General features: G+C 44.4%; 1 long non-coding RNA gene across 1 annotated transcript in view; it reads left to right on the forward strand.

The window, feature by feature from the left end:
* The window catches only part of LOC309664399, a 42,433-nt gene continuing 22,124 nt past the window's right edge, over positions 1-20,309 (forward strand). Inside the window, exon 1 of the long non-coding RNA XR_014265734.1 lies at positions 1-20,309. This exon is cut by the window's right edge and continues 7,925 nt beyond it. This is a non-coding gene — a long non-coding RNA (uncharacterized lncRNA).

Below are 20,309 nucleotides of genomic sequence, written 5' to 3' on the forward strand. Positions count from 1 at the left end.
ATCTATTACTTCTAGGAGTTTTTTTGGAGATTCCATGGAATTTTCTTCATAGAGAATTATGGCGTTTGCAAGGAGGGACAGTTTTATTTCTTCTTTTCCAATCTGTATGTCTTTAATTTCTTTTACATGCCTTACCTCCCTGGCTAGAAATCCTCCACTATATTGAATAAAAGTGATAAGAGTAGACATCCTTGCCGTGTTCCCATGCTGAGGAGGAAAGTGTATAGTGTCTCACCATTAAGTATAATGTTAGTTGTTTATTTATTTATTTATTTTTGCAGATGTTTTTATCAAGCTGATGAAGTTTCCCTGTATGTCTCCTTTTCCAAGATTTTTTTTTTCATGATGAATGGGTGCTGGATTTTGTCAAATGTATCTTCTACATTAATTGATATATTATTGCGATTTTTCTTCTTTAACCTGATAATATGTTGGATTACATTGATTAATTTTCAAATATTGAACCACTTTGTTTCCCTGGAATAAGCCCCACTTGGTCATTGTGTGTAATTTCTATGTTTCTGAAATCTATTTGCTAATAATTTGTTAAGAATTTTTTTAAAAATCTATATCCATGAGGAATATTAGTCTGTAGTTGCTGTCATTAGAGTTTTTTCATACTGTCTTTTTCTCGGTTTTGGTATCAGGATAACACTAGCTTCATAAAATAAATTGGGAAGTGTTTCCTCCTCTTATATTTTCTGGAAGAGATTATGTATAATTGATGTTCTTTTAAAAAATATTTAGTAAAATTTTCCAGTGAAATCATTTAAGCAGATCTACATTTTTAACAGCTCACTTTTGCTGCTGGGGGAAAAACAAGTTGGAAATGTTTAGGCAAAATGGTGGTAAAATTTGAAATGGGGGAATTCCCTATCCTGCTTCTAATATAAAGAAATACTAGATAAACTATAACACAGAAACAATAGATGAGGGAGCAAAAGAGTAAGACATGAAGAGGAAAAGCTAGAAGTTGTGAGCAAGATCAGACAGTAAAAAACATGGGTAGGTAGTTCTGAAAATAACCAGAGAGAAATTCCAGAAAACAAAATTATGTGGGAAAAAATCTATTCAATGGGTGGACTGAAGAAACTAGATAGAGCTGAAGAGAACATTAATGAAATCAGCCAAAATGTTGCACAGATGGATAAAGAGATGGAAACTTAAAGAAGAGATAAAGGGGAAAAAATTGACACTCTAAAAGAAGATAAAAAAGAGATCACAAATGGATGAACAACAAGGAACACAGAGAACTATATTCAATATCCTATAATAAACCATAATGGAAAATAATATTTAAAAAATAATGTATATATACGTATAACTGAATCACTTTGCTGTACAACAGTAATTAACACAACATTGTAAATCAACTATACTTTAATTAAAAAAAAGAGAGAGAGAGATCATGAAAAAAAGTTTAGATATTGAAGGGATAGAATATAAAAACAAACTCAAATCTAGAAACAGGGTAGCAAAACTGCAGGAGGTTGAAAAACCAGAGAACGAATTTTAAAAGTTTCCAAGAAGAAAAGAAAATTATTTATAAAGGAATGGCAATTAGAATGAGAGCACATAAATGCCATAAGACTTTGGAAAGATAAAAGATTTTCAAAAGGCAAAGAGGAAATAATAATCAATCCAGAATTCTATACTGGGATAGTTATGATTCAAGGTTGAAAGCTAAATAAGAACATTCATACATGTATTTCAGACATATAAAGATGAAGAGATTTTATATTCATAGGCCCTTCCTTAAATAACCTCAAAGGGAATTATTTTTATAAAATTATATATATATATATATATATATATATATATATATATATATATATATAAAGTAAAAATTTTAAAATGTATATAAATATCAAGTGTTGGCAAAGGTGTTGAGAGACTCATCCATAGCTGGTGGGATGTGACTTGATGCTTCCCCTCTGGAAGAACATTGGGCATTGCCTAGGGAAGTGAGATGTGTAACCCTAAATCCCAGAAATGCTGCTTTTCTCTTTATATCCTACACTAGAAACTCTTATTTACATGCACCAGGTTATGTGCACAAAGATCTCCTTTGCAATAAGGTCAACAAGAGGGAAAAACATGAAGTAACTGAATGTTCACCAAGTGGGGAGTGTGTAAATATATCGTGGTGTAGTCTTACGATGGAATACTACTCAGTCCTTGGAAAAATGACTTTGTTTTGTTTGAATCAGCCTGATAGTGCTCAAAATATGAGGTTGAATTTTAGAAGGCATAATAGAATGTACAGAATTGTTAACCTTATGGAAATGTAACACATACAATGCTAAAAATATTTCATAGATTAACATGGTATGTGTGTTTGTGTGTATGTGTGCATAGTAGGCATATAAAAACTTTGACAAAAGGATGCTATCTGTTAAAAAAATATTCATTCTGAGACTTGTTAAAATGGTAAGGAAGACTTTGTTGAAGACTATTGCTATAGGAGAGAGAGATCGGACTCAACCCAAAATACAAGAGATAAGTGGGGATTTATAGCCAAGAAGCAGGGTGCAGGGGTCAGTGGATGGAAATTATGAAGAGCAGGCATCAAGGTGGGGGGATTCTTGCTAAAGTGATTTAACAGGATTCTTGATGAAGGCAGGCCAAGGTAATAAGCTATCAGGGGTGGAGGCATTCTTACCTAACTGACTTATCAGGATTCTTGCTAACACTGGACTCGGCAGGCTGAAGACAGGGCCCAAAGATGAGGCCTAGTGGAGAATAGGGCACAAATTTTGAGGCTGCCTAAAGTTTGGTCAAGGAGAGAATCTTAGTCAATACAAAGAGTTGGATAATGGTTCCTACTGGAGTGCTTCCTGTGGAGAGGAAGGGTGGGAGTATTATTGGGAAAGGGCTCAAAGGGACTTTATTGTTTTTATATTCAAAACAATTTGAATTGAAATATCAAATGACATTTTAAAAATATGCTGAGTACAAAGAAGTTTGTTAAATTTTTCTGAGTACTTTTCTATGTTTGAATTCCGATAGATTGGATGAAGCAAAGTGGACGCAGAGGTACCAGTGAGAGGCTCTGGCAGAGATGTCAGTGGTTCACACCAGGATGGAAGGGTGGGAACTGTAGAGAAAGCTGTGGACCAGATAGAAGCACAGAGACCCAAGATTACCAAGGCCATCGCTTCACTTATCTATTTCTGATAACCAAACACCCCGAAGCAATAGTGACTCTTTTTTTCCCCTCTGTGAAGTGACCCACACATTCTGCTAGGCTCGCCTTGTCTCACTGGCTGCATTTGGAAGTGTGTGCCTGGGTTCAGCTGCAGTGGCTGGCATGGCCCAGCCATTCTCTCCATGTGGTCTTTCATGCCATGGTCATTCTTGTGCAGCATTCCAGGGGGTAATCCCCAGTGAAGGAGCACTTATCAAGTCTCTCTGTCCCATTTTCTGATGTCCCATTGCCCAGAGCAAGTCACAGTGTGAGATGGAAACACACAAGTGATGTGATCTACTGGGGACCATTACTCCAAAAATCTACCACAACAATCTTTAAATGAGTAAGATAGTGTTGTATTGACATAGACATAAAAAAGGAAACACATAAAAGCCAAGCAACAAATGCAGGGAAGGATAAAACAGATAAAGCTATTGAAGAGCAAGGAGGGATGATTTCCTTTACCAAGAATTATCACGAAGGGTGAGAAAGGATTTTTTTTTAACAAGGTGCTGACAGCACTAACTATAAAATAAAGGATCCATAAATTTGATGACATTAAAATTAGGAATGTTTACCTCAAGCAGAAGAGAGGTGTCTGGATTCTTTTATCAGTAGAGGACCAGTGTCCAGATGATAGTGAGAACTTGTGTGAATCAACCTAGAGACGATGGACAACCTATCAGGATCCATCCACAGCCCCTGTTCTGTATTCTTTTATGGGGTGGTCAGTCAGGTGTTGCCACAAGAGAAGGTGGAGGAGAGGTGCAGGAAAACACAAAGTTTGTTGCACTTAGGAGTCCTAGACACAGGAGCTGGCATGCCATGCAGGGCCCCATGGGGAAGCACCAGAGTGGTCAGGAGGCAGGAACAGGGTGGGGGTGGGGAGCATTTAGTCAAAGTCTTTAGTGGGGCTTCTGCAGAAAAGGTGGGGCAAGGTGAACAGCTTAGGACTGGCTAGTTTGAATAATTCTGGCTAGCTTTGGGCTATGGGGGTGGTCCCTAGTTACATGGTACCTGGCTCTGGATGATTAAGGCAAGGGACTATTGCCTCCTGGGATGCAGGGTCAGATAAAGGAGGTCTGGCTCTGGGTTAGTCACTTTGCGCATCAAAGGCTTGCTCCCTGCTGGGTCCTTTGCCCTCTCTTTGAATCTGCTGGCTCAAAGAGGGGCAGTATCTTCCCAGCTAGAAAGTTTTTGTTTTGTTTTAGGATGCTATAACATCTTAATATACAGAAAATTAAAAGCATCTACAATACAGCCTCACAGGCATTACATAAGCATGTCAAAAAAGATGAAATCCAATTGGTCAATAAACATATATAAAGATACCCCAACCTCATTGTTAATTAGGAAAACTCAAATTAACACCATAATGAGCTACACCACATACCTCAGAAGAGTAGAAGCTTAAAGACCTGAAAACAGGAGGTGATGAGATAGATGAGGACTTGCAGGACTTCCCACTTCCCATTGCAGTGTTGTGTATTTTATACAGGGGACCTGCAGAGGGAATTTTCAGAGCAACAAACTGACTACACCCCAGATGTCTATCAGCTGTACATCAGATAAATGAATTGCTGAATACTTGAAATGGAAATGAATAAGTTACAGCGCTAAAACCACTCACCAATAAATGATAAGCTACACAAGCAAGTCACAGAGAACACATGTAGTCTAATTCTTTTTCTGTAAGATCAGTAGCTGACAGAATCTAAACTCTGTTGTTTGGGGATACCTTTGTAAGTGGCAAAGCAATAAATAAAAGCAAGAGAACTGTTGTTAAAAAGGAGCAGGGGTATGGTTGGGGAAGGCATGGGGGAGGGACAAGCCCTCTGAGACTCTGGCCAAGGTCTATTTCTTGGGTATCCAGTTGCCCCCTTTGTAATTATCCTTAAAAAGAAAAGAATAATAAGGGTTGAAGGGGACAAGAGTGGGTGAAGAGCATTTGAGAAGCACACTTGCAAAGAGACCAATGGCTTTTGGGGTGCAGGCACTGGAGACAGAGGAAGCTGTATGAACAGCCAGATATCTGGGGATAAAATTGGGAAGATTCAGTGATGGGTTAGATATGGGGGTGAGGGAGAGAGAGACAGCCAGAGGGACTCCTAGATTTCTGGCTTGTTTACTGGGTTCATGGTGGGCCAACCTTTCAAATAAGTAAGATTGGCTTTGTTATGGAAAATCGGGGCTCTTAACTTTTTGACTTGGTGGTGCATTGTAGGCTTTTGGTCAAGGAGACGATTGGCCATGTGGCTTTGGTGCTCAACGAAGACGTGGGAGCAGATGCAGGTCTTGGGGATGCCTCTGTGCAGTGTTGATGAAGCCACGGGTGTGGGTGAGAGTGCCTGTGGGGGCAGGGGGTGAGCCCCTGGATGAACACCTGGTAGTATGGCACCCCAGAGCCCAGAGGGGCTGTCAGTTTGAGGAGAAGGTGATGGTTTAATGTGAAGAATGCAGAAAGGTGGGTATGATGAAGTCTGAGACACATGCTTTGCATTTAAGACAAGAGGATCACCAGTGGCTTCAACCAAAATCACTTGGATGGTGCAGTGAGGATGGAGACCAGATAGGAGAGGGTAGATTGAGGTTGGGGGCAGAGGTCAGGTGCCACCCTGTCCGCTAGGAAAAGGAGCACACAGTGGGTCAAGAACTAGGCTTCACATGTGTGCATCGTCCATGCAATGCTACCAAGGAGCTGTCAGTTTTATTTGCCCCTGCATCCCCAGCACCTGGGAAAGTGGTCCTGACACCTAGTAGAGCCTCAATAAACCCTGTTGGATGTGGAGGGAGAGTATCCCCCAATTTCTGACACCAAACTCAACCAAAACGATGTCATTTAATTTTGATTTCACACAGCTGTGTTTCAAATATTTACACCTAAGCAGACATGCACGCTAATGGAAGATTCATTCATTATACGCACATTGTTTTAAGCAGCCTTGTAATCATGAAATGAATTCATTGCAAGTGGAAAACTAATTGCATTATATCATGTCGGTAATTGAGAGTTAACATCAAAGTTCTCTCTTGCCCAGGAGGGTTGGACACCTGGGAGTGTCTTGAAACAAATGTCAGGGAAGGAAGGGAAGTGACAGCCAACCCATCGAGGGCCAGATTCCCAAGCATCCTCTCTCGCAATCCTCAACTTCTCTGAGCAAGCAGGTGGGTCCCCAACAGCAGATGGGGAGCCTCGCGCTCAAGGGCCCACAGCTGTTACTTGGCAAAGATGGGATGCAGGATGTGTGCCCACATCATCTGAGTTTACAGCCTTTCCACTAAGACCCATAACCTTCCAGAACTATCCATACACTGAGGAGTAAATTCACGGTGTGCAATCATAATAGATCTTTTTGTGGAGGCAACCACAAACTAGAAACTTTCCAAGGGCTGTCAATGACTTAGCACACACCTGGGAGTATCTCCAGATATTTTTATTCCCACTAACTTCTTGAGCTGTTTCACAATTTTAAGAGAGAGTCTCCTGAAGTATGCAGGGAGAGGCCCAGCTTCTCCAAGTACTGCTTAGAAATAAACACGGGAAAGCAGTTTAAGCAGAGCTAGAAAACACTTTCTTCAATTAGACCAAATCAGGCACCTGCCTCTTCTCGGAATCTTCCCTAGATAGTCATCCAAATTTCCATAATACACGCTTCCCGAATTGACAGTGTATGAGCATCCTGTCTTGTCCACCACTGTCACCCTGCTATCTCAGGTGACTTTGCCAACCCTACGGAAGGCCGTGGTTCCCTGGAGGGTCAGGAGGGACCAGGTCTGTCACGGTGATGCCTTGGAGCTCATAACCCCACAACCCCACTGGGCTGGTGGTATTTTTAAAATAATAAAACACAGATCCTAAATGATTTACATGGGTCATTTCTTTTTACCCTCACACACAAAAGTATTTTTTTAGAGAGATACTCTTTTTCAGGCCCATTTTACAGATGAAACTGAAGCCCACGGAGCTAAAATGACTTGCCCAAATCACACAGCTGTTAGATGGGTTTGGGCGTGGGGGAGCAGGATTCAGACCTTGGCATCTGAAATGAATGCAAACTTCCCTCAGAGGGTGTCCCCATCTGACTGACTACCTGTTGCCTCTGGCGCCCCAGACTTTTTAGATGAAGGTAAGATTTGAAGAGGAGTCGGTGACAAGCCAAGAGTTGCTCAGGTTTAATGGAGTTTAATCTGGAGTTTTCTGTTTCCCTTCACCTTGCTCCTCAGCTGGAGCTTTCTCATTAAGAGAATCAAGCATATTTGTTTCTGTGCTTGAAGCTGCAGAGGTGAGAGGTTTAAATCTGGGAGGGTTGGGGGGACACGGGAGAGAAAACAAAAGAAATAGCAATTTTGAAAGTGCACGGATTAGCCCAGAGGCCGTTCTCTGTTTTCATCCTTCGCTTCCACACAGAGGGTTTTATGTACAGCCTCTCCCACTCTTTTTTTTATGATTATTATTCCTCATCAATTACAGAGGCCTGTTTTCGGGAGAGAACAGTGAGCAGAGATGGTGCGGCGGGCGGATGCTTTTATATGCAAAATGTGTCTCTTAAAAATGGAAATAAACAGCGTTTGCTAGGAGTGAAGCCTTTGACTTTGCAATGGAGAGTCATTCTTGACTCCGCACCCCAGCATCTAGGGGGACGTCTGCATCCCATCCAAACCAAGATGACACAGATTGGGTGATTGATGGATGCTATTTCGGGTTTTATTTTTATTTTTCGACTCCAAATGCTGTAGACTGAAACACGGATTTGTTCTCGGTATTGATTCCTGGGATATCTGCACACGTTTTCGGTGCTTAGAGAACACAGTGTGAAAGGGAAGGGGCAGTAAGGCGACCAGCAGAGCCATTTGGAAGAGAGGGGAAAGTCTTCTGTAATTCTCAAAGCTTTGATTTATTGCCATATTCAAAAATCAATTATAGCCTAAGGGCCCTGGAATGAAGGGGGTGGGGGGAGAAACAATATGACAGTTCCACATCTGGTGGAAGGCACAGCTCTTTCTGCTTAGGAAACTGTCCCCATGCCCAGCTCCCTGAGCTAACGCAAATGGTCCTGCCTTGCAGGCTGTCTCCTGCGGGTCCCGGGGAGGAAATCACATCCTCAGTACAGCTGGCATCTGTGGCTACGGTTTTAAAATGAAGATATGCAGCCAGTGGTCTCTGGTCTTTGCTCAAGGTAACCTCTGCTGATGCATTATGTGTTGAATAAGATCTCTTGTCCAGGCAATGAAGGATGGATTTGCGCTGAGAGCAAGCAGGGCAGAGTGAAGGAAGAGGAAGAAGAGACGGTTTGAGACGTGAGATCACGAGTTGTTTCTACCTCTTCAGAATCTGTGGCCGTCACCAGCTATCAGCCATCAGCTGTCTGCTCTGAGCACTACCATCTCCCCAACCAGCGAAAGTTAGGGGAGGGAGGCCAGGGCTCCCTGCTAATAAAGAGTCTCCCTTATTTGCTGGTGAACACAGAAGATGGAAGCAGCCTCTCGCCAAGTTTACAGCCAAATTCTTTCCCAGGTTTGGTGCAGCAGCTGCACCAAGGATGAAGGCTCACCCTCCCCTCTCCAGCACAGCATCCTAGGACAACAATCAGAAAACCTAGGGTTTATTAGCACTTTGGGGCATTTTCTTCAAGAGTGTGAGGCTCGGGCAACACATTTCAAAAAATACCCATTAGGTGCTCAGCCATAAGGGTGACACAGTCCATGTAAGAGTCTCATCACTCTTCAAACAGCTTTGAATCTGTTAAAGAACCCAGGATGTGTGAGAGGGGGGTGGGGGGACACTCTCAATGCCACGGGAAACCAAGGAAGGTGGAGGGTCAGCGAAACTTTACCTCCTCTCTCTTTGGTCTCTGCTGGGCCTAGGAGCCAAATTGACCTAAGGCAGAGGAACAAGAGAAAAGCATGCAGATCTTCACATTTACGTGGAAGCCCCCACAGGAAAATGAAGACCCACGGAAGAGGTAAAACCTTAGTGCCCACAAACCAGGTTGAATAAAGAGGACGATTGTAGAAAATAACTGGAACACATGGGGAAACCACAGGACAGTGGGAGTCATGCTAACAAGGCTGTTTGTACAGATTTCTGTCTCATCCTTGACTCCCATCTCTGAGGATAAGAACGTTTCTTTCCTCCTGGTACAGGGAGGACATCTTCCACATGGGAGTATTATGTCCTGCTTTCAGGAAGAAAAGGGGTTCAGAGCAACCTTCTTGCACCTACTGTTTTCTCGGGTGCCTTTAGCTCAAAAGAGCCCTATGACAAGGTGGCATATTTGGGGGGTGTCATTTTCCGCCACGCTTTGTAGGGGTTTGTGAAACTAGATGGTATCAAAGACAGCTTCATGGATCTCAGCTGGAACTCAATGTTTGGGGAGAGGGTGTCTCCTTGGAGACAGACAGGGCCCAGTTAGGGGGTGTTTGGTGCCATAAACCTGCTACATCTGGGGCAGGAAAGGACCCTCTGGTTGGGAGCTTGTGCTCTTCGGGGGAATCATAGGAAATTGGTGTATCTAGGTAGGGTGAGGTCAGATGCAACCAGATGTGACCAACCATCTGGAAGAGATGGCAGTTTCAATTCCCCCAGGATGGGAGCAAAAGAAACTCTAAACTCAAGTTCTAAGCTGACCAATCGCTTCTTCCTGCAGAGCACTAAAAATAGGATTGAGAACAGCATCCAGCATCACACAGGTGAGGCAACAGCCTATGAGCCAGACCATGGGCTGCCGGCCCCTCCCACGCCTTCACCAGATCCTGGTGTGATTAGCTACCTTTATGGTCAATCTTCCTGTCTGGCTTCCTTCCTGGTCCATCTGGCTTGTTTCCTCCCCTGACACCCGGCCGCTTCTCCTCCTGAGCCCTGAGGGGATCCACACACTGCAGGCTCTCTGTCAGGATGCTTGTGAAATGAGATGAAACACACAGATGCCAGCTCCGAGCACGGGACATCCAGGGTCCCGGCTGTGTGGAACGTTCCACAGCCTCCAAAAAGATAAGGGGAAACTTAAGTCATCCAGACAGAGACTTTGCGGTCCAACATCTAAGGTGGCTTTCAGAACGTCCATAGTTATACTTCGTGCACATCTGGGAGCTGAGAGAATGGGGTGATCCCGGGAATCGAGGGCCGGTAGGGTGCCATGCTTGCGCTCAGATCCATCCCTCACCAGGTGGATCCAAACCGCGGCCAAGTCCAAATCCCACCCCTGGCAGTGCCTTGTGGCTGGTCCCCGGCAAGATGCTTACATCCTTGGGGGCACCTTTTCCTTACCTTTGAGAGTGAGCAGGGGATTGGTTTTGGAAAAGTGTGGGTGGGAACTCAGAGCCCCTCCTCTGTGGAGCTGAGTGAACCCTGGGGTCTTGGCATCCCAATCTCAGGAGACTCCAGGCTTATAGGGGAGAAGGGGGAAGAGTATCCAAAGGAGTAAGGCTGTCGGCCCAAGCCTGTCTGTTGCTAGAATATTCTAGTGACCCCAGGAAGAGGTCAGTTTATGTCCCAGCTTCCTCCCACACGAGGCTCTGCTCATTCGTTCATTAAGCCAGGCAGAGAATGTTGCTAAAATGTCTCCCAATAACCTTCTCTTTCTTCCCACAAGCTTCTAAATTTCTCTGCACAGTGATAAGGACTTCTCCTTGACCAAACTTTAGTTTTAGCAAGAATCCTGCTAAGCCAGTTTAGGGAGACTTTCCCCTGACAATATCCAATCAAGGCCCTCAAGGTAATTTATTTTTATTCAGTGACCCCTTTGCCCTCCTGTTGGCTATAAATCCCTCCCCAGCTGTCCTGTTGTATCCTGAACTGAGTTTAATCTCTCTCCCTCACTGTGTTAGTCTTGACCCCTATTGCAACAGTGTTAACTCACGGCTTCCTTGCCTGATTGGCTCAGTCCACTGCAAGTTTTCTTTGATAAATTCATGACCAATCATTTCCTCAAGGGGAGTCAGGAGCCATCCACTGGTTTTGAAAGTCATAAACCCAAGTGCATCCCATAGGGTCATGAGTCATGAGGAGTGAATGAAATATTGTAACTTGCACAGTCCCTGGCTTGGAGTAGGAGCCCTAGCAGCTCCAGCCCCTCAGCATCCACTGCCCATCGTAGTCAGGAGTTAGAAGACAGGAGAGAGGGAGCTAGAGGGTGTAGGGAGTCTGCAAAGACCGTGTCTGTGTGTCATTGCTACTTCCCCGCATTTTCCATACAAGCAAAACATAGCAGAGGGAGCTGGACTTCCCCCAGCCTCTGTAAATAAAGATTCTGAGTCTGAAAGATGCAAAAAGTGAGAAGAATAAGCCTAAAGGCAGAAAATGTAATTCCAGAAGCCGGTGACTTGTGAGTGTTTCCCACAAATATTTGCTTGACTTGAACTATTAATCAGAAATATTATCTGATAATATTCTGATTATATGTCTTTGCCTCTCTCATCCCGCACGATAATTAGCTATGACATGTTTAAAACCCTGAACGAGTATTCTGAGACTTGAAGGACCAGAGGGAGATTGACAGGGATGAATCTGGAAGAGGGTCAAAGGTGAGCATAAACGACTGGTTTTGTGCATCTTCTCATATCCACGGGTGTGGGATCCACTAACCCTGAATTTCAGCTTCTAACTAGTCTACACTATTGTGTGTTCACCTATTACAAAACAACAACAACAACAACTTAAAATGTTGAGTGGGACGCCCATAATGCTCTGAAATAATCTCCTGTTCATTTCTTTTTCTGGATTTTTCTACCTCCTACCAGCATTTATTTCTTGCAAAGTATGGAGCATCATTTGTGTGAATCAGTCATTCAAAAGGGAAATCATTTAAGGCATTAGGTGTCTATTTAGAAAACCATAGATTCAATCTAGCCCATTGCCCAAACAAAGTTTTTTTCCAGGCTTTTAGTTTTATATATCATTTCCCTTTACAAATATGTGTTGTATAGGAGGCAATTAAAATCCTTCCTAAGTTGTTTGTGCAAAGAAAATGAATTGATGCTTTTTTATTTCAATGTAAATAAAATGAGGTGTAATAACCCCCAATTAGCACATTAAAATAAGTTGAAGATTGGTTTTATCATTTCATTGTAGAGGAAAAAAGGCAGCAATGAGAACCTTATATTAAGGACAAAAACAGAACTAGTTGTTTGCCTTGAAGAACAGAGAAAATCTAATTTAAAACTCTGCGCATCTTTGATAATTAATTTTGCACCAAACATGCCATTAGAAGGTCTATAAAATATCTGATAGTTTTTAGAAAGCCAAACCAAAGTATCCCAACAAAGCAGAAACCTAAATGAGAATGTCAACAGTAAAAATTTAGCACGCATGATGAAATTAGGAGAGAAACAGAGCCAAATCAAAAGTTTTGTCTTGCGTTCTTTCTTTCAAACTTGGCAACTCTAGAAGTGAATTCAAACCTTATCAAGTGAGGGGATAATTGGGACATTTTAGACAATAAAACTAACCAAAAAGTAAGTGAATAATCAGAAAAATCAGGGGTGTGTGTGGTGTGTAGTGGTATATATGTGCGTGGGTTTGTGCGTGCAGGTGTGTGTATGTGTGTGTGTGTCTGTGATGTGTTGTTAGGAGATAGAAATAAGCAAAGTGTGAGTCAGATATTGTTTTGAGTATATGTGAACATGCATAAGTAAGAAATCCGGGGTAGGCAACTTCTTTTTGGGTTTACAGTGCGGGACAAACTGACAGTAGATGACAGGCCCTATTTAAACCACCTTTGGATAAATTCACCCACCACAGAAAACTGTTGTCCCTGAAGGATGGGCAAGACAGGGTAAACGCTCCAGTGCACGCACATGTGGTTTAGCATTCAAATTTTTTTTTCCTTAGTCAATACTGAGACAAAGTGAAAAGACTTCTCAGGTTTGCTGAGAAGAATAAACTGCAAAAATTGCCCAGAATTGTCCTGTTTGCTGTAGCCATTGGCGCAATTCCTGATCTCAGGGCCTCACTCCCAACCCACATTTGTATTTGGTGGACCGACCAGGAGGCATACAGACAATCCCAGAGGTCTCTTCATCTGCCCAAGTAGCAGTCTGAGCTGCAAAGAGAAAGTCCATTAGAATTATATGGGATGACAGAATCAAGGAGAAAGTCTTAGAATACCCAGGAATTAAGGCGGCCTTAAGGAAATAGAAGGATGGAAAAGTGGATAGTAGTTTCATGTGCCTCTTGATGGGACTAAGTATGACCTTTAGTTGTGTGGTTTGGTTTACCTTATGCCAGTGGAAGATGAGAATTTCCAGGAGAGAGAAGGTGAGAAAGCATGTCTAGGTTGGGCCCCACATTCTACCTTGGCCAAGGACAACTGGGGCTCTTGACTGACATGACAGCTCTACAGAGATTCATGTCTTAAGGGAGCTGGGGTTCCTGCGAGGAAAATCCAGGTGCTGTTACCGAAAAGGGGAGTTGGTGTTCAGCTTCTTGTCCGTCTCTGAGGCTCCTCCAGGACACTGATCAGTGGTCAGTTCCCAGGCTAACCTTCCTTGACCTGTGGCAGACTTTTACCCTGTAAGTCTTCTGCCTCTCCCAGAAACACACTTGTCCGTTGGCCCATTCATACCACACCTTCCTCCATTTATTCCTGTTCACTGGCTGCTTCTTCCCAGCCCCAGGATAAAGGGATCCATCCTTGTTCCATCATGCTACCCTGAAGCCAAACACCCATCACATCTCCCCGGACCACCCACGTGATCTCTTTTCAGTTATTGCTCCAACCACCACTTCCCTCTAGTTTCATCCCAAATAGAACGCACATTCATAATCACAGTTGGGTCGGGTTCCCCTTCTGCACAAACCCTACAGCTGGTTCCCAACGAGCTCAGAATCAAAACCCAAGGACTCACAATGGCCTACCCACTTCCTTTCTGACCTCATCCCTATCTGACTCCACCCACCCTCCTCACCGCTGACCTTTGCACTCTCCATGCTTCCCCCCAGGTTTCCCTCAGTCTGGGTGGTCTTTCCCTCAGATGTGTCCTCATGCCTTGCTCTCTCACTTGCAGCACGTTGGTCAGTGGTCATGTTCCTGGTGAGGCCTTTCCTATGTCTCTGTTTATTCTCTCCACACTCATTACCACATCTAATATATTTTATTATTTTACTCATTTATGCTGCTTATTGCCTCTCTCCTCAAAACAAAGTTAACTCCCTGAGGGTAGGAAGCTTTGCATAGTTTTGTGTATTTTGTTTGCCGTTCCACCTCCAAAACCTAGAATGATAATTGGCAAACGGTCGACACTCACTAAATACCCGTTGGATTAATGAATGGGCTTGTGGGAAAATTAATAATATATCACAAATTAAATTAACACAGTGTCAGGCATTGAGTAGGCTTTCAATATATTTATTTAGTAAACTAAGGGAGAGGCCATGGGTGATTTCCACCCACTTTATCTAAATAAATTCTGAGAGCAAATGCTTAGTATTATATGACTGACTAGTACTAAAATCTTCACACAGTGCAGTCTCACATGGGGTGAGACTGCCCATTTTATCAGGCAGACACAGATCAACAAAGCAGAAACCTATGTTAATGCCATGATTATGGATATATATTGAGCTCTCACTTTGTTCTGAGCACTTCACATGTATTAAATTACTTAATCCTCATAAACCCTGTATTAGTTTCCTATGGCTACTGTAACAAATTACCAAAAACTTTATGGCTTTAAAAACATGTTTTAAAACAAATTGGCTCTCAGTTCTGGAGCCCAGAAGTCCAAAGTCAATGTATCCAAAGGGCTATACTTTTTCTAGAGGCTCTGGGGGAGGATACTTCCTGCCTCTTCCAGAGTTCGGTGGCTGCCAGCATCCTTGGCTTTTGGCTGCATCACTCCAGTCTCTGCCTTCTCAGTGTGCCTGTCTGTCTCCCTCTGTGGGTCTCTTATAAGGACAGTTACCTTTGCATTTAGAGCCCACTGGGATAATCCGGGATGATCTCATCTCAAGATCCTAAACTTATATCTGCAAAGACTCTTCTTCCAAATGCAGGAATATACAGGGTTCTGACATGTATACCTTGGGGGAGAGGGGGCATTTTGTGGCCTACCACAACCCCCAATAAGGCAATTACTATAGTTCCCTGCACATTTCAGTCGGGGAAGTGAATCCTGGGGAAGTGAGATAACTCACCCAAGATCACACAGCCAGCAAGAAATAGAACTAGTGACTCAGCCCATATGCTCCACCACTGTCATTACTGCACCACAGTCATCTTAGAGACTGATGGATCCTATTCTATTCCATTTCTACAATTCTGATTCTTATTCTAATTCCACACCCTAAGTATTCAGGTCCAGTTGGAGTCTCATCTGCTACTGATGGCATCGAAACATCACTAAAGTATCTTCAGAACCCAACAGCCATCGAAGAAGGCTGCCTGGGCCAAGGAAACCAAACCTAATAACACCCAAGCCCCCAGTCCCTACCTAATGAGATCCCAGGTTCCACAGTCTGATGTGTTCTGGACATTCTCCTTCTGCCCAGGCCATCCCCATGGAGTTAAGATTCATGATGGTCAGAGCAAGGGCAGGCACCCTGGCAGCAGAGCAGTGGTGAGTGCAGACAAGAATCTCTTCTCTACTGGTAGAGGAAGCCACACCCGAAAAATTTGGACACTCTGCTGTCTGGAAGCTGCCAAGTGGAGGCCACGGCCAGGACATGAAGAAACAAGACCACGTCTCACTGGCATCTGGCCAAGTCCATCAACAATACAGCACTGTTCCACTGGAGGCCCTCATTAAATGTCATCTCATTTGAGAGTTGGAAAGGATGTGGACACCACCAAGTTCAAGGCCCTCATTTAGAAGCAGGGCATTTGAGGCCCCGCTCGCCCAAGCAAGCTCACCTGGGGACAGAGTGACTCCTCCAAGTCCCAATTCAATGCCTGTTGAGTGACCATGATGGTGAAGGTCATTTCCGCCCCTTTCTGCAGCCTCCACACTGATAGAGACATTTATTCCCAGCACGGGAAGAAGCTTCCAGTGGAGCCTTGGTGAGCTGAGCCTCAAGTCTCCATGCAAAGTGTTGGACTCTCCACTTAGGAGCCCCCTGGGGGGCTTTTCCATGGCTCCTGTGGTTCTCATCATGGTCTGGTGGCATTTCCCCACCCCAGTCTTCACAGTGGGCAGTGGCTTTGAGTAGCTAACCTCTACTTGTGGGCTCTTTGTAGGGAACCTAACCCCACTGGTACTTACAAAGCAGTGGAGGTGCTGACACCTGGAAATCTCCTTGTGTGTCCCTTGAATGGCTGCACCTCTGAGTCTTGCAGGGGGGTCTTTTAATAAGAAAGATAAGACGTATCAGTTCACCCACAGCCACATGTCACTGGAAGGAAGGACAATCCCTGTCCCTAAAGATCCCTTGGTTTAGCTGGGGAGAAACATAAGGAAAGAGATGATGGCCATCCAGGGCTGCTGTGAAAGGGGTACAGAGGAGAGGAGTGAGGAGTGGGAGGTGTAGTCCTGGAAGGCTTTCTGGAGGAGGTTGTGATGAGCCTTGAGGGACTTGTAGGGATCACTTAGACATAGGAGAATAGGAGGTGTTCTCCAGGTAGAATAAAGCAATTTGATCAAGAGCAGAGAGATGGAAAAACCCATGTGTGTCAGTTTCCTGGAGCTGCCGTAACAAATTCTCACAACCTGAGTGGCTTAAAACAGCATACATTTCTTTGCTTATACTTCTGGAGTCCAGAAGTCCAAAATCAGGTTATCAGCAGGGCTGCACTCCCTCCAGAGGGTCTATGGGAGAATCCGTTCCTTGCTTCTTCCATCTCCTGGTGGCTGCTGGCAATCTCTGTGACTGTGGTCATCTGGCCTTTCCTCTGTGCAGGTGTCAAATCTCCCTCTGCCCCCTTATTATAAGGACACATGTGGTGGCATCTGGGCCCATTTAGATGACCCATGATAACCTCTCCACCCCAAGATCCTTAAGTAAATCACATCTGCAAAGATCGTTTTTCCAAATGAGGTGTCATTTACAGGTTTGGGGAACTGGGACCTAATCTTGGGGGCTGTTATTCCACCTATCACGTCATGCCATGTGGGTAGGACTTGGCGGCTGTTTGGGGCAGAGAATATAGGAGCACCAGGAGACAGGGCAGGTGCTGGGCTTCAAGGAGGCTTGTACATTCTGCTAAGAAGTCTGAACTTGGACCAGATTCCCAAACATTGAACCAACCAACCTTACTATGACCACTCACATTTATTCCCTGAGGCTTGGGAAGTTAAAAATGACCGTCGGCTCTGCAGCTTGTCATCCACGTTATTCACCACCCTTCAGTCAGTCGTCCAGCACATGTTTTTTAAACGAAAAGTCAATTTCTTCCCAACTGCCCCTTTCTTAATGTACAATATGGAGTTGATTCACAACTGGTAGGAACCCAGCTTCCCTGTTTACTTGTAATGGTCACATTACTTAACCTCTGTAACAACGACCACTTTTGTGGAGTCCATGCAAGGCATGGATGAACTCATTTTATCCTCACAACACTCCCCTGGGACAGGTAATATTATCCCTGTTGTACAGGTGAGGAGGCTCAGAAAGGTAACCCACCTACATACCTGGGAACTGATGGAGGCAGGAAGCTAACCCAAGAGGCAGGCTGCCTCCTGCTTTCTTAACCATTATGTTCTAAACAAAGCCTCTCAGATTCATCACCTTCCACTCTCATGGGGCACTCACAGTATGCACTGCCCAGGAGAGTCTGAAGATGCAAGGGGGTGACCCAGGCGGGACTTAGAGGGAGCCCCGCACTGGTCCATGCTTGGCGGATGGTTGTTAGAGCTACCCATTCTTGTGGGTGAATTGAGGGGGATTCGGCTAACATTTGACAGCTCCCCAGGGTTAGTGAGCTTGTAACCAGGTGAAGAAGAGGCAGATGCACTGGGGACCCACTCTCTGGACCCTTTAATTTCAGGTTCCATTGCCACCTTTCTTTACCTGGCTGTCCCTCTCACAGTGCATCTCTCCCTTCTGGGCTTAAATTCAGCAGCTGGGGCCACTTGAAGAATCCTTTGCTTGGGTTCCCGGTCTGCTTGTAGCTGGGATGTGCCCCCCACCCCCTGCCTCCTCCTGGGGTAGGGAGAAGGGTCTTCAGGCTGGGAAATTAGAATGAGGAGATATTCTCTCTCTAATTTAATTTCATCTCTGCCAGTAATTCAGAAACCATCATTTGCACACGTTTCTGAAAGGTTTTTCAAAGAATTTAAACCCTCCATTTAAAATTCTCATTATGGTGGGAAATGGCCCCTTTGGGGCCCAACAGTTTTCTTTTGGTCTCACAATCCCTAAAGGTACAGATTTCAATTTAGAGCTTTCCACGTGGAAGCCGTGAAGGTGCTCGGCCTCACGTGTAGCTCTCTCCTCCCATCTGGGCAAACTCACTCATTTCCAAGTCATATGAGCACATGAAAACATTCATCAAACTTCCGTAATGTAATGGTCCTTGCTTCTGGGATTCAATGCAACAGGTAGATAGAATTACATCTAATGCATATTTATTGGCCAATCTCTCCATTTGCTAAAGAACATTAGTACAATTGGTAACGAACTTTCTGTTGACTTAGATGAGTTTGTACTAAACCAAAGGGGCCCCACACCTTCCCCAAACCATGATTGCATTTCTCAGGAGAATCTCGCTTTCAAATGATCTTGTTAGATATTGTTAGAAATTGATACACTTGCATACCATGAATGTTAAAACTCAGAAAATACTCAACCTCTAATTAACGCCCCCGAGTCTTTCCCTAATTAATCAGTCACGAAAGAGCAGATCCAGGTGCCTTTTCCGTGGCTGAGCATGAGCTAAAGCCTTTGTATTTATTAATCTTGATGACCCACCAGTCGGCTCACGAAGGTTCCTTCAAGGTGATGGAAAACAAAGAGCACGCTGGGTACTCAACCCGTGTCAAGTTGAGAGTCCTTTGGGCAGATGATTAGGTTATTCCTAGTTCTGTCCCTACATCTTGACACATTAAACTTCAGAAATTGCTCAGAGCCCAGAAAAATCTGGCATTCCTAAGCTTCTTGATAAGCCTTTCACAAGTAATCCAATGAGTTTCATTCTGTGAGTCATCACTGAACACCCCTTGCGTACCCAGCCATGCAGACAGACAGACAGATGGAGAGCAGAGGCCCCTCCATGAACTGGATGGATGGATGTGCTCATTGGGGCAATGGGGACGGTGGTGACTCCAAGGTCCAGAAGGGGTGGGGTAAGTTTAGGGAGAGAGGCATTTAAAGGAAAGAGTCAGGAAAGCAAATTACCCTTGACCCAAATCTTCGTAAAAGAGAAGCCCATCTCAGGAAGGTCAAGAACGGCGTTTGTAGATTTGGGCTATTTGGACAGTACTGAAAATTCTTGTGTCTAACAGTAGGGCAGAATAGGCTCAAGGAAATGAGGGACATTTGCTCTTAGTGGAGGCCTCAGAGCATACATGATGCTGGCTTCCAGGTGCACCCAGACGGGTCCCAGGACACCAGCCCTGCAGGCGGCCATCCAGTGTGTCCACGGTTTGGCCTCTGGCAAGAGCAAGTCTCTTGGAACAAAAGAGAGCACTCTGGCCCTCCTCCCTGCCAACAAGCCACGGGGCATCCCCCAAGACCCCTTTCCCAGGTACTTCTTTCTGGTTGCTTTTGCATTTAGAGACTCTCTCTAGGTTGGGGGCGGTCCTACATCCCGCTGGATCTGATGCATGGGACTTTGGTCTAGGGCTTAATTTGTCTGTTTTGGGAAGAGAGGTGTTGAGCAGGTGGAGTAATTGGTCACTGCTTCCCAGGGACCCAGATAATAAACGAGCTGTCCGCCCTCCCCCCACCCCAGCTAAGCGTTAGGCTGTCAGCCCCGCCACCCATCCTCAGCTCCCACCAACACCGCAATTAGCGATTCCAGCCCCAGTGCTTTCCAGTTTGGAGAGATGAAAATTCATTAAGAGTTTAAGTAAATTTATTCATTTAGATCTACCTTAAAGAGCTTTCTGTAATGGCCTTCATTACATTTTTAAATGGGATTGGGAGGATAGTAATTTGGAAAAATCTGCTTCAGTCGGGGGCACTTGGGTGTTGTACACAAATATATCACCCTGTCACACACACCCCCATGATCTGGAGGTGACTCAG

This window comes from Balaenoptera physalus (genome assembly GCF_965194825.1).
Source record: "Balaenoptera physalus genome assembly, chromosome: 1".
NCBI lineage: Eukaryota > Metazoa > Chordata > Mammalia > Artiodactyla > Balaenopteridae > Balaenoptera > Balaenoptera physalus.